This window comes from Cetorhinus maximus, chromosome 2 (genome assembly GCF_964194155.1).
Source record: "Cetorhinus maximus chromosome 2, sCetMax3.hap1.1, whole genome shotgun sequence".
In the NCBI taxonomy this organism is placed as follows: Eukaryota; Metazoa; Chordata; class Chondrichthyes; order Lamniformes; family Cetorhinidae; genus Cetorhinus; species Cetorhinus maximus.
In genome coordinates, this window is record NC_135880.1 from 182,532,039 (window position 1) to 182,548,307 (window position 16,269).

The window sequence follows — 16,269 nt, forward strand, 5'->3', positions numbered from 1 at the left end:
AGTTACCTAAACTCGGGAAGTTCAACAGTTTCCCCAATCCTTGCTTTATCAACATGATTTTCATTACCTTTAGAATTATTTATACAAAACTGGAACTATATCTTCAGTGAACAATGTTTGACATAAAAGTAAATTCAGCAAACCTTCAACTACTAACAGTTAGCAGTAATGAGGCTAAGATTTTGATCTGGTCCAGGATGCATACCTCGTGTAAGTACCAGAGAGGATTTGGAAAATGGCTCAGAATTTGGTCCTGCTCCCTTCAGAGGAAACCAGGATATCCTGGTGGGAGGGTGAGGGGAACTTGGGGAATCCTGCTAACCACCCTGCCTTGCCCGTATCACGGAACCATGGTTAGGTTAGCTCCCTGGCTTCCACAGGAAATTCTGATAAACACAATGGAACCTTAACCTTCCATTCTGTGCCTTCCAAAGCACCCAATAATGCAGCAGGGCACGAGTGATACAAACCAGAGGAGGCCAATGAAATGATCAATAAGAGCTGATCCTCGGGGATCTTCATTGAAGTTTCAACCCAATGCCCCTCCATCTCCCTGTCTGGAATTTAGGACAGGGTCTAAAATGCTCTGTATGTCTAGGCAGGGTTTCTGCTTGAAATCTCAGGCTCAATGTTTTTTCTTCTGCTCTTTTCTCTCCTCTATGCTTCATTGATGGACTAAAATTGTTTTGCAATTGTTACCCCAAGAGAAGCATTAACCTGTATTTTCCCTTCCCAGATTCTAATGTTTTTGCTTTCATTGCTCTTTTCCAGCACTTTCTTTCTATCTCAAGACTATTAGTCTGTACTTCAAAAGCTTTTCTTGCAATTTGAATCCTTAAAGTGTCTCAATTACTTGAAGGACCCACATTACACCTAACAAGCCTAGTTTGAACTTTAGGAGAGTCAAGGGTTTTGGGGTGGGGAGGGTGGGTAAGAAAGTGGAATTGTGTTCAAAATCTGATCAACCTTGATCTATTGAATAGCGGAGCAGGCTTGATAGGCCGGATGGCCAATTCCTGTTCCTATTTTTTATATTCTCAGATTCTTCAAAGATGATATCATGATGAACATTGATTCTTCTGGCCCCACTTGACAGAACTGGTGGTTTTAAGAGATTGGTTTACTGTGCGTATTTTACTCATTCCAGATGATTATTGTCAAGGCTTCCAGGTTTACAGACTAAGATGAATCCATCATTAAATCCCTCTGGGGTGGCAAGATGTGAATAGTTAGGCTGAAGCACCTCTAGTTTTCAAAAATTGGCAAACGACTTAACTTCCTATAACAGGAAATCTTATGATTGAAGCTGTGCTGTATTGATATACTCCTGCTCTATCTCTCCACCTCTGGTAACGCGTATGATGTCCGTTACATATGTCCATTTATCAATTGGTCACCTGCCCTTTTATTTTCAGCCTGTCTCCTGGCAGATACACCTCCACCCTTAATGCTTCTAACCAGAAACAATGTAGGTAGTTCACATTTGCACTCGATGAATGGATGAGTCTCTCAATATTTAATGTGATGCAATCTGGATTTCCTCCCCGCCAGTACCTCTGGAGCTTTCGAAAACGTGGCTGTCAAGGGACAAAAGAGAGTTGTCGAGCTGATTTCAACTACTTTTGTTCAAGACTAAAGTGAACATTTGTCTTCTTTGTGTGACATTTATATTTTTACTCATTTTACTCCAATCAGGGAAAAAAATACCATGCTAACACAGAAACCCAATATCTCATTCAGGATTAAAAAGAACGACTTAAAAATCAGCCTCACTATTACATTTGTTTATTGGGGGTGTGTGATTAAGAGAGTCTGGATAGAAACCATCAAGATACAGATTGATGGTTGGAGATTGATGAGTGAGCTGAAATAGATCAGCTTGGAGCAGAAGCCAAATCATAAAACAGAACAGAGAATCAAAGTTACCAGAGGAGGATTATAATCTCAATATATCTAAAGTTGTTGTAGATAATAGCTGATCAATTCTTGGATTATAGTGAGTTTGTTCACATGAAGGTTATACAGCTCCCGTCAGAGGTGTGGCTCAGCCCTACAGAGCCCCTTATTTCAGGTTAGCATTTGTTTAAATGAATAGACTAAATCTTGCAGGTTTTTGCATATCTGTCGTGCCTTGCACAATCTCAGGACATTCCAAAGCAATTTAACAGCCAATGAAGTACTTCTGAATTGTAGTCACTGCTGTGATGTAAGAAAGAGATGGGCAATTTGCACATAAAAATGTCCCCGAAACAGCAATGTGATAATAACCAGACAATCCACTCTTTCGTAATGTTGGTTGAGGGATAAATAGTGGCCCAGGACAACAGAAAGAATATCCCTGATCTTAATCAAAATAGTGCAATGGGATCTTTTATGTCACCTTGAGAGAGAAGACATCTCATTTGTGAGACAGCACCTTTGTCAGTGCAGCACTCCCTCAATGATGATCATCTGACAAGGCGGCGATGCCTCAGTACTGACCCTCCAACAGTGCAGCACCTCCTCGTTACTGACCTTCCAACAGTGCAGACCTCCCACAACACTGCCCCTTGGAGAGTGCAGTCCTTCCTCAATGCAGGCCCTTTGACAGTGCAGCGACCCCTTAGTACTGACCCTCTGACAGTGCAGTACTCCCTCAGCACTGACTGTCCAACTATGTAGCACTTCCTTTGTAGTGCCCCTCTGACAGTGCAGCCTTCCTTCATATCCCAATTTGATGGATGTACATTGACATTCTTTGCCCACTATATATATTATTTGGAGAAAGTGTTTGATTGGGTTAAATTCAGATCACTCTGGATCTAATTTCTACATTTAATTTCCACAAATTTGTTTTTACTCATCGAGTCAACCCTTGATAATTTGTCCCTCTCCACAATTTTTCCCATTCAACTGTTGTTATTAACTTATATGCCACTGATATTTATAGACGTTTGATGCTACAATTTACTGCTCGCCTAGAGACATGCTGTTCACTTTGTAGTCTGCTGATTTGATTCGTGTTTAATTTTGTCATTCTGTATATATATATATCCAAGTCTTTTTGGTCAGTTCTGTTGTTGAACTCTGAGTCTGTGGTTGATCATTGCAATCCTGTGTAGAAAAATGTTTCTGCAACTTTATAGCTAAGTTACTGAAGCAATGCAGCGGTTCAATAAGGCAGCTCACCACCACCTTCTCAGGGACAACTAGGGATGGCCAATAAATGCTGGCCCAGCCAGCGAAGCCCACATCCCGTGAATTAATTTTTAAAAATGTATTTGATGACAACTCCCTATCACAGACCTTCCCTCCTGTTCTTCCCTCCCTCCCACTTTCCCTGCCTCTGTACTTGCTTAAAATCTATTAAAACTTTTGCCAATTCTGGTAAAAGGTTATCGACCTGAAACATTAACTCTCTTTCTCCCTCCACACGTGTTGCCTGACCTGCTGAGTATGTTCCAGCATTTTTTGCTTTGATTACATGACTAGCAGAAGGATGCAAACCCACAAATTTGTAACATATTTTCCTACCCTCGGTTCCCATGTCCTTTAATCAATTAATTGTCTTTCACATGGGATTTTGTCAAAAACCTTTTAAGAAGCTAAAAGTGAGATCACGGTGGGACCCACAATCTACCTTATTTCTAATGTCCTCAATGTTGAGGAACTTTCTCAGGTAAGATATTTTTCCATTAAATCCATTCTGACTGTTTCTTATTCTCCAGTGTATTTCGCATGTTGCTAATGTTGGAATAATGGCCTAAGAATGCCCAGGTCACCTTTTTGAGCGTTTAAGTACATATTTAAATCATATTTACTGTTCCCTGTTGGACAATGCAAAGACTTATATATATATATATATATATATATATACTACACGATTGAAGAAAATTTTGAAGAAATGGTAAATGTAATGTTACGATGGATTTAAAGCAAATATTTCAGGCGTATTGAATCTAATCTATGATGGTCATGGAGTGAAACTGATAGGACATTTTAGACTTCCACAATATTTTCAGTGTATAATTTTAATGCATCCCTAGTGAAGCATAAGATGTCAGCGATGTAATTGTGTCATGTGTCACTGAGATTTTTGCTTAATTTTCCAGTATATCCCACTTTATCTGGACTCAGCGACCTTGTTACTGGGCTATCAGGTTCATCCACTCACCCTTGCTCTGTAACATATACAAAGATCAATGCAGCATCACTCTGATGTGACTACCTCAAGGATACAAGGCCAGCGACAAATGTTTTGTGTTCTGTTCGGCTGGTAACATATAACAGCATCATTAACCCTCGAGGGTTTGTGTTTCCATGTCAGAACAGGGAGATGAATATGTCCACACATTGGGAAATGCTGTCAATATATATGCAAATTTCACAATGCAGGAACATGACAGGCTGAGCGCTGTACTAAACTCTGCTATGCACACATACCTGCTTGTCCCACCCATAGCGTTTTCTAATCCTTTTGCCAATTAAATATAACTTATAAAATCAAATAGAATATATTAACTTGACTGACAAAATTATTTTAAACCCATCAGGGGTTTTTATAGGACAGATTGGGAGAAACTGTTTCCACTTGCAGGAGGCTCGGTAACCAGAAGGACACAGGCAATTGGCCAATGAACCAAAGTGGGTGATGAGGAAATATTTTTTACACAGTGAGCTGTTATGGTCTAAAGTGCGTTACCTGAGAGGATGATTGAAGCAGATTCATAGTGACATCAGGGGTGGAGAGAATTTGTAGTAAACTATTTCAGGGCTGCATCTGCCAGCTCAAATCCATAAATTAAATAAAGTGTGGAAAATAAAGCTGGTATCAGTAGTAATGACCAAGACTGCCGATTGACATAAAAACCCATTTGAATCACTAATGTCCTTTCGGGAAGGAAATCTGCTGTCCTTACCCAGCCTGACCTACATGTGGCTGCAGACCCACAGCAATGTGACTGACTCCTAACTACGCTCGGAAATGGCCTAGCAAGCTACTCAGTTGTATTCAAGAAGGTAGCTCACCACCATCTTCTCAAGAGCAATTAGGGATGTGAAATAAATGTTGGCCTTGCCAGTAATGTCCACATCCCATGAACGAATGAAAAAAAAAGTCAGTCACTAGCGTGTGACGTTAAACACAGCCCATTATCCATTCTAATTCCCTGTGATGTTTCATAGAGATATTCACATCCTTTTCCACATCCCACATCCTTGTGATGGGTTTGATCTTATATGGCTCCACCTTTACCAGCAGAGCTACCTGTAATGTGCCCCAAAGCTCCACCCTTGACGGCCCCCTGTTCCTCATATTTGTATTTTTTAGCTTTCACATCTACACTGCTGATACCCAGATTTACTTCCACCCTTGATTTCATGACATCTTTGTCTGTCTGACATTAAGCCTCAGTGTAGCAAAGGTTTCTAGAGCTTTCAAGGGCTCAAAATTGGCGAGAATTACAATATTGTTCAGCCATCTTTACAATACCCATCTTCTATCCTCTAATCCTAAAGTCCTTTCTGGAGATCAAGCTTTGCCTCCTAGTGGCCAAGCTTTGTGTCCTGAGTAACCCTGGTTGTACTTGAAACCCCATATTCGTGTTCATTGACAAGACTGTCAACCCCTGTTTCTGAAATTCCTCCTGACTCCAAATCTATTTCATCTCCATGCGCCCAAACTCCTCTATTATGCTATTGTCAATTCCAGATTGAGCTTTCTGAATGTCCCTCCTAAGCTTTACACTCAACTCTAGCTCATGCAGAATCTGCTGTGTGCATTCCTACCCCACTCATCTATCATCACCGCTCTCACTTACCTCCTTTGGTTCCTGCCCATTATTGTATCATTTCCCTAGTCTATAAGTCTCTCCAGAGTCTCACTCGGCTCTGCTGTTTGCAGTCTCTTCCAGCCCTACCCTATGCACTTGTACATCTATTCTAGTTCGCCTTCCATTCAATCATTAGCACCAGAGTTTCCAACATTCTTGAAATATTAGGGGACATTTTGCAACATTAACAGTGCTATACAAATGAAAGTTGGTTTTTCTTGGAAGAAAGGTCTAAGTAGTGAGTTACAGCATCACAGAATCTTTACAGTGCAGAAGGAGGCCATTCAGCCCATCGAGTCTGTACTGGCTCTCTGAAAGAGCATTTTACCTAATCCCACTCCCCTGCCCTATCCCTGTAAGCAGGCACATTCTCTTTTTTCAGGTAGCGATCCAATTCCCTGTTCCCTGTGAAGTTCTTCATTCTTGGTATGGGGAAATACAAGATTGTGATTGGTTGGTATGCTCAAGCTTGAGGATGACCAACCAGGCCTAGTTGAGGATATCCGAGCTGATTGGTCACATTTTGGCATATGATGCACTTGCTTTTCCAGATGTTTGAAACCTGTAAAGGGCCAGAAAACAAAATGTTAATAAGCGGGGATTCCTGAATATATTTCAGACTGTGATAAATCGGATAACCAAGTTGGAACTTACAGAGAATTATGGAAGTTGGAATCCAGTACCTGAGAAACATGCACACGGATCACAAAGATGAAAACACATGAGGGAAGCTACCCAGCAATGTTTCCATAGAAACCTATAACTATTGGCACCACAATGTCTAATGACTCTTGATTGATTTCACTCCTTTCCTGGGAGATCAGTCCCAGTGTTAATCATTGTTTGCACAAGGATGTATTCCCAACATCGGTCTCGACCTCCCCTTTTGCCAGCTTGTGTTTATTTACACCTTATCCCAGGCACACGCTCTAAATGTTAGAACCTGCCTTTTCTATTTATAGATTCTGCCTGACCTATTAGGAATTTCCAGCATTTTCTGCCTTCATTTTAGATTTCCAGCATTTTTCCTTTTCTTTTTTTTAAAAACTGTGGTTCTCTTGTCCTCTATTCATGGTTTCCTGTGAAACAGTGCCCTGCATTAACCCTTTCTATTCCATTCTGTACCTCCCTTTATTCTATGACGTTTCTTCTCAATCGCACTTTATCAGGGTGAAGAGTTCAAGCTCCTTCAAAACCCAATCCTCTGAATTTAAGATTAGGCCATCCTTCTCCGAACCATTTCTAGCGATTAGACATACCTTTGTGCATAAGAATTCAACATTACAAGGCTTTAACACCGCATTCAGTCTGCTATTTGTCGAATTTCAGCTGGTCTCACTCTTGTTTCTGAGACAAAAGATCGGAAGGGTTAAAGTCCCACCCCAAAGGCTTCAATACAAAATCTAGATTGACGTTCCAGTGCAGTGCACTGAGGGAGCACTGCATTGTTAGAGGGTTAGTGCAGAGAGAATGCAGCACTTGGAGGGGCAGTACTGAGAGAGTACTGCACTATTAGAGGAGCAGTGCTGAGGGAGTGCTGGACTGTCAGGGGGGCAGTACTGAGGGAGCAGTGCATTGTTTGGAGGGTCAGTTATGAGGGAGAATTGCTCTTTCAAGGGCAGTTTGAGGGAGGACTGCACTGTTGGGGGTGGGGTCAGTACTGAGAGAATGCTGGACTGTCGCATGGTCAGTACTGAGGGAAGAATGCATTGTTGGAGGGTCAGTAAATGCGCACTGTCAGAGGTCAGTAATGAGGGAGCACTGCACTGTCAGAGGGTCAGTACTCAGGGAGTGCTGCACTGTCAGATGGCAGTAATGAGGGAGTGCTGCACTGTTGGATGGGCAGTACTGAGGGAGAGCTGCTCTGTCAGAGGGTCAATACTGAGGGAGTGCTGCATTGTCGGATAGTCAGTACTGAGAGAGTGCTGCACTGCCGGAGGGTCAGTGCTGAGGGAGTGCTGCACTGCCGGAGAGTCAGTGCTGAGGGAGTGCTGCACTGCCGGAGAGTCAGTGTTGAGGGAGTGCTGCACTGTCGAATGGTTAGTACTCTAGGAGCACTCCACTGTCAGGAGTGTTGACTTTCGGATGAGATCTTAAACTGAAATCTTTTTTCTGCCCTCTCAGGTGGACGCTATTTCTAAGAAGGGCAAGGGAGTTCTCCCCAGTGTCCTGGCTAATAATTGTCCCTCAACCAACATCATTGAAACAGATGGTTTTTTCGTTATCACATTGTTGTTTGTGAGATCTCGCTGTGTGCAAATTGGCTGTCAGATTTCAACATTCCAATAGTGACCACATTTCAACAATTCTTCATTATCTGAAAGCATTTTGGAATGTCCTGAGATCAAGAAGTATGCTATATAAATGCAAGTCTTTCTTTCTCACTGAGCGAAATGAATCAGTTTGATTAGATTTATTTCAATTTATTTATACTTTAAAGAGGGTTTAAATGTCTTTATGCAAAGTATATAGTGGAATTAATGAGGAACTATCACAGCCCCGAACATTTGCATTAGTCAAACTGGACTGACACTTCAGAAGTATTCCTGGTATCTGATGGATTCCTGGTGACATGTTCTGGGGCCTGATTGGATCCTGGGTCTGGAATATGATTGGTTGAATGAGATTTTGGAAGGATGTGATTTCTGGTTGGTTCAGAGGATGGTGGCCTCTGGTTCTGCAATCTGATTGGTAGAAGCGAAGTGACATGACTACACATGACTTTGCATTCACACCAAGGCAGATTTTATTTTAAACTCATTGGAGAGGTTGAACCTTTGTACGTACAGCAACATTCGATAAGATTGGCTGGGAATCCTCGGCACCTGCTTCTGCTCCATCCTAACTGCATAGAATCTTAGAATCATAGAATGGTTACAGCACAAAAGGAGACCTTTCAGCCCTTCATGACTGTGCTGGCTCTCTTCAAGAGCAACCCAGTTAGTCCCACTCCCCTGCCCTTTCTGCACAGCCTTGACAATTTTTCTCTTCAGATAATGATCCAATTCCCTTTTGAAAGGCACAATTGAATCTTCCTCCACCACACCCTCAGGCAGTGCATTCCAGATCCTAAACCTTTGCTGAAAATATTTTCCTCATGCCACCTTTGGTTCTTTCGCTATTCACCTTAAATTTGTGTCCTCCAGTTCTTGACCTTTCTGCCAATTCCTTTCTATCTACTCTGTCGAGGGACTTCAGCTTTGCTGGTGAAAATTTTGCTCACAAAATGTCCCTGAAGGAGCAGGAACAACTCCCAGAAATTAACGCCCATTGTTTCCATGTGCAAGCCTCACTTTGATTGGAAAGGGATTGTTATTTTCAAGCTGATTTTTAACAGCGATTCTATTGCGATGCAGATCAGCATCATTTATATCATTGGACCTTGTGTTTCAAAATGAGCAAAGAGATTACCAAAAGCTTTTCCCACCAAGAACAATCATCTCTTTAATGTTTGTTTATTTTTGACAGTGATCAATCTATCTCGTCCCAATAGATACTCAATTAGCCAAGGAGGCCGAGGCCTTATCTGAATCAGAGATGTTCCCAAGACTACTCCTAATGTCACTCTGTAGCCGACTGACAGGAGTTGTGATGCAAAACAAACTTGAGACTCATAAGTGAATATGCAAATGGAATCTAGGCCGTACAAATTTTAACCGTTTGCATAATAAGATTTAACGAGGACGCGTAGCTATATGAAAAGCGAGGAACCTCTTCTGCGGACCTGATTTCTGCATTCACAGAACTGAAATGCAAAGCGAAACTGCCAACAGAGCAACAGACTGTCAGACCCCAGACTGTTTATCACACCAATTCTTTACTGCTTAAAAAAGGTTGATTAACAGGAGGCTCCCAAACCAACAACTGAGAAAAGCTTAAGGTTTTAAATTAGTTGTAAAAGCACCAAGGGTTCACACATTGCTCACCTACTGTATACTACTTGTGCATACAAAGTTTTCTGGATTTACAAGATTATATACATAAGCAATCCAAGCACTGGTGTTGTCTCTCACAACTGACACAAAAACTTTTGACAAAAATCAATCAAAATGAACAAAAAATATAATCATAATTGTTTGTAACTTTCTAAATTTGCTGATGGTACAGAACTTGAGTATTGCTGAAAAAAAGACATTTTTTTGGCTGAACCTTGTCCACTTGCACTCATCAGGCCAGTTGGCAAGAATACCAAATGTAAAGGGAACAACAATTTATACTCTATGAGAAGAGAGTGCTGATTTGTTGGCAAGTGGGCTCTGATTGAGTAGAGGTGTTGCCATGGAGAATGCACTAGTTGATGGTGACTGACAGTTAACTGCCAAGCATCGTTTGAAATTTAAACCAGGCAGCTTTACTCTCATTGGTCAAGGCATTGCCCTGAGGAATGAACCAGCAAAGGCTGTCATTTATTTTGTTTAGCTGAAACAGGCGCAAAATGCGTACATGTTCTTTCTGTCTGCAAAGAACAGGGCCCTATCTATTAACATATGTAGCTTCCAGTGCATGCAAATGCACCATACCAAGAGCCCAACTGACAACGTTAAATTGGTTGCCAGTGTAATTCTTAGAACATTGAAGATTATTTAGCAAATGTTGTCCAATCGCAGAATCACATCTAATGTTGGATGCTGTTTTCAGTTTTGCAAGCACGGGCTGGTTGGGTACAGTCTTTACCTTGCCCGTTGCAAGCAGCGGCTGAGACACGCTGTTTGATATGATCCGCCAGTCTTTGGCCTATATACCTAGAAACACACTGGCACTGAAATTCATAAGCCACATGACTCATTTGTGTGATAGGCAGAGCATCTTTTTGGTTTGATGGCAGCATCCTGTTAGTGGCAAACACCACTCGTGTTGTTACTGCATAGTGGCAGCGTGACACAGCTAGCTTCACCTGGTCTCTAACACGGTCTACCGCAAGCCTACCTTCACTGGACAGCATACACGCAGGGATTCTTACAGTTCCACACGCTATAGGGTTGGCCTTATCGGCAGCCTTGTAAATAGATTCCAAGTCGTTTGCTCGCCATGCAAGCTTGATGCTGAAATAGGGGCATCAAAGGCATCCTGCAGGATAATGGCCACCCTGACCAGATCATTTTGTGCTGCATACCACTTGATCTCATGAACGGATCTAAGGCCGTCACTTTTGGTCCTGAAAAGTGCCCAGTCTACCTCAGATTACCCTGGAAGGGCAAAGTATCTCAAAAATTTGAGCAACAGGTGAAGCTAGCTGTGTCACGCTGCTACTGTACAGTAGCAATACGAGTGGTATTCAGCACTAACAGGATGCTGCAGTCAAGCCAAAAAGACGTTCTGCCTATCACACAAATAAGTAATGTGGTATATGAATTTCAGTGCCAGTGTGATGCTAGGTATGTAGGCCGTATGTCCCAAAGCCTGACAGATTATATCAAACAGCATGTCCCAGCCACTGTTCACAATGGGCAGGGTACAGTCCGTACCCAACCAGCCCCTGCTTGCAAAACTCAAAACATAGGGCAGAATTTTGCCCTCAGATGGTGTGCGGGCCCCACCGGCTCGGCGGCGGGCGGACAGCCAACCCCCGCCACCAAAACGGGGACCGCCGCCATTTTGAGTGGGCGGGCCAATTAAGGCCCGCCCACTGGCCTTCCCGACAGGAAGCACTATGCGCTATGCGCTTCCTGTGCCGGGAGGTGGGGGAGGGAATCCCCATCTGTCAAAGTGCGCACTGATCCCTGAGGCAAAGTCTTGTCTCAGGGAGATTCGTGAGAGGTAAGTAAACTCTAAAAACAGATAAATATTGAAATTATTAACATGTCCCCCTCATGTGACAATGTCATACAAGATGGGACATGTTAATAATAAACACATAAAATTTATTAAATGTTTAAAAAATGGACATGAAACTTCATCCCGCCAGTGGATGAAGTTTCATGAATAAACTGGAGCCCGCTGGGGCTCCTGGCCTGCCCGCCAGCCTTAAGGTTGGACGGGCAGGTCTTTAGTTATCTTAATGACCCTGTCAATGGCCTCAATTGGGCATTGACAGATTGGCGGGCGGACAGCTGATTTCGCCGTCCGCCCACCTTCCTAAAAATTTAAAGGGACCGGGATGATGTCGGGGATTCCTCCTGACGTCATTCCACGTCATTTTCCCCTCGGAGACCGGGCCCCCGCCCCCCAAATCGCCGAGGGGAAAATCCTGCCCACAGTGTTCAACATTAGATGTGATTCCGCGATTGGCCAACATTTGCTAAATAATCCCCTGTGTGCTAAGAATTACACTGACAACCAATTTAAGATTGTCAGTCAGACTCTCAGGGTGATGCATTTGCGTGTACTGGAAGATACATGTATTAATCCACAGGGCCCTGTTCTTTGCAAATAGAAAAAACACGTAAACACATTGCACCTGTTCCAGCTAAATAAAATAAGTGACAGCCACTTGCTGGTTCATTCCTCAGGGCAATGCCTTGACTATCAGAATCAAACTGCCTGGTTTAAATTTCAAACAATGCTTGGCAGTTAACTAACAGTTACCATCAACTGGTGCATTCTCCATAGCAATGCCTCCACCAATCAGGGTCCACTTGCCAACCAATCTTTTCTCATACAGTATAAATTGTTGTTCCCTTTACATTTGGTATTCTTGCAAATTGTCCTGATGAGTGCAAGACTCACAACCTCACCAAAAAAAATCTCTTTTTTCGACAATACTAAATTTTTGAATTAGGTCCTGATGGATTCCCTCACATGCAACATCAAGGTGTTGCACCAGGATGAATCTGGTATTGATTGTATTCTGGCATGACCAAGGTTTGAACATTGTCAGAGTGGCTACATTGGTAGCACTCTTGCCACTGGGTCAGGAGGTTATGCATTCTGGTCATTAAGGTTATAATCTAGTCTGACACTGCATTACTAATATAGCAGTGCCCTTGGTAGTAGTAATAATCAGACATTTGTACATAGCAGGGCGATAGTTAATGGCAGATTCATATTCCTTGTTCTCTGGGGTGCAGACAGGGTCGGGGGCAGGGGGGGAGTGTGGTGTGCAGTGGGCAGAGATTCCAGAATAGCTGGCAATTTGATTTAACTCCCAACAGGGGGAAATGGCTGTGGGATGGCGAGCACAGGGGTGAAACTTGTGATTGCTCAGGAGGGATTGATTATTGAAACTTGCATCAGTTAACCATTGGATTCCGATTTCATTCCCTGTTTGGAGATGTTTCATCAGCTCCCTGAGCAGGCAGAAATCTTTAGCTCCGCAATTAATTGCAAATACAAAAAAGAAAATAATCAGGCAGCAAGTTCATTCTGGCAATAACTGCCTCGGGCAAGGCAAAGACATTCAAAGTGTTTGGTCTGAGTGGGATGAAACTTTTCAATCACTTAGAAATGGTGCATCAGAGAACTGCGAAGTAAGGAGTATGGACTTGGAATAATTTGGTGTTAGAACATCAGGGAAACGAAAGCCTAGAGGAAGAGCAAGCATCAGGGAACAAGGTAAAAGAAATCCTAAGGTGATGCCAGCCATGGGATCGTGCTGATTGGTGAATATTGGATGAATGTTTTTTTTTGTTTAGTTGGGAGTTACACAAATAGAGGTATGGTGGTGCACCTCAGCCCCATCAAATGCACATCCTGTTCCATGTGGGAACTCCAAGATGCTTTATGCACCCTAGACAACAACAGGTGCAGGAAGTGTTGTCAGCTGCAGCAGCTCAAGTTCTGAGTTGCAGGACTTCAGCAGCAGCTTTGGCACCGTAGCGCAACACGAGGCTGAGAGCTCTGTGGATAGCATGTTTCAAGAGGCGATCATCCCCATAACTTAAGACTTGTTTCATTGAGCAAGTGCCCCTTCAGCTTGATAACTGAACAATATTCAGATAAACACAGTCACGGCCTGACCAATATATGACTCCTGTCTAAAAGCAGCATGGTTGATTCTTCCTTGTTCAATTAGGGTGAATGACAATTAGCAGTCTAGTGAGTGACACCCCTACTCATGCCCAGCACTGCAACTTTAACACAACTCAGGGTGGAATCTTCCCAGATTTGCGCTAAGTGTGGTAGTGGGCGGGGAAAAGGATGTTTTACCCATTGGCCACAGTGGTGGGTTTTTGCCGGTATCGTTCCAATCCCACCTCATTAATCATGCATTCTTGGGAAACATGCTTTTCACTGGTGGGCAGCCTCCATTTCCTCACACAGGGCACCAAATTGAAAGTGCAGCCACACACACACCTCTCAGCGCTTCCAGCCCAGGACTGCTGCACAGAAGACATGGCCCCAAAAGGCATGAAAACTGCAGCCACCCCGATTCAGTGATGCATCCCTGGGATCCTTCTGGACACCATCGGAGCCTGCCACGATGTCATCCACCCTCACTCTGGCCGCAGGAGGCCCATCAGTCTCACCACTCTGGCTTGGGAGGCGGTGGCAGAAGCCGTCAGTGCTGACGCTGCACAAGAGGTTCGCCATCCAGTGCAGAAAGAGGATGAATGATCTCATCCGTGCTGCCAAGGTAAGTCATCCATCTCATCACTGTAAACTCACACACTCACAAGCCTGGCGCTGATGACTGCGAGTGCTGCCCGAAGCTAGGTAGGCAAACAAACCTCAAAGTCCCGAGCTAAGTGCAGGTCACCAGTTGCACGTCACTTATGTTCAGGTGTACATCACATCGGTGTGATCCCAGATGGTCCAGCGTGGGAGGGGTGAGAGTGGGGGTCGGGGGGCTGATTCCGGCGAGCTGGGCTTATAATGATATGCAGATGCATTACTATGAAGTCCCTGATGTCAGGTGGTGGGAAACCTGGCCCGCCATTGATGGGCAGAGCGGGTGATTTCAAACTGGTTTCACGACATCGTGGAACCGATTTTTGACCTTCTTACCATATTCTCCGCTCACGCCGCCAAACACGCTCACCACCAACGGGGCAGGCAACCTCACCCCCCGGCGTTGTGTGGCTCTAAAATTGAACATCATCAATTCACCACACGCCTGTGGCCAATTCAAGTGGCAAATGGCCAGTATATTGACCAACAATCTCTATAGGGCACCAAATGGTGGGAAAGATATAGAGGAGTAAATTTGCAGGGAAATTATAGAGAGATGCAGGAACTATGAAGTAGTGATGATGGGGACTTCAGTTATCCTAATGCAGACTGGGATAGTAGAGGGAAAAGAGGAGGAAGAATTTCTGAAGTGAGTTCAGGAGAACTTTCTTGATCAGTATGTTTCCAGTTCAATGAGGAAGCGGCACTGCTGGATCTGATTCTGGGGAATGAGGTGGGAAAAGTGGATGAAGTGTCAGTAGGGGAACATTTAGGGGACAGTGATCATTGTACCATAGAGTTTAGATTAGTTATGGAAAAGGACAAGGAGCAACCCACAGTAAAAATAAGTAACTGGAGGAAAGACAATTTCAGCAGATTGAAACGGATCTGGTCCAGGTCAATTCAAATCAAAGATTGCTGGGTAAAACCGTAATTGAACTATGGGCAGCCTCTAAAGAGGAGATACTTTGGGTACAGTTGAGGTACATTCGCACGGGGTGGGGAAAGGCAGGGCAAGCAAAACCTGAGCCCCCTAGGCAACAAAAGAAATTGAGGGTAAGCTGAAGCAGGGAAAGGCTGCCTAAGACAGATGTCTGGTCGACAATATTACTGAGAAACCAACTGAATACAGGAAATGCAGAGGGGAAGTGAAAAATAAAGTGGGGCAAAGATAAAGTATGAGAAGAAACTGGCAGTTAACCTAAAAAGGAATTGAAAAGTTTTCCCCAGGCAGATGAATAGTAAAAGGGCGGTAAAAGAACGAGTGGGGTTGATTAGGGACCAAAAAGGAGACAAACACATGAAGGCAGTCGGCATGTCTAAGGTGCTAAATGAATACTTTGCATCTGTCTTTACCCAGAAAGAAGATGCTGCCCAAGTCACAGAGAAAGAAAAGGTAGTTGAGATACTGAAGGGGTTAAAGAAGGAGTACTGGAAAAGCTGGTTGTACTTAAAATCGATAAGTCACCTGGGCCAGGTGGGATCCACTTTAGGCTGCTAAGGGCAAGTAAGGGTGGGAATTGTGAAAGCACGAGCCATAATCTTCCAATTCTCCTATAGATAGGGGGATGGTAGAATTGGAGAATTCCAGACGTTACAACCTTGTTAAAAATAGGATGTAAGGATAAGCCCAGCAACTACAGGCCAGTCAGTTTAGTCTCAGTGGTGGGAAAGCTTTTAGAAGTGATCATCCAGGATAAAATTAACAATCATTTAGACAAGTGTGGACTAATTAAGGAAAGCCAGCATGGATTTGTTAAGGGCAAATTGTGTTTAATAACTTGATTGAATTTTTTGATGGGGTAACAGAAGGTTGATGAAGATAGTGTAGTTGATGTAGTGTACATGGATTTCTAAAGGATGCTGGTGCCACGTAAAAGATTTATCAGCAAAGTTGGAGCTCATGGAATTA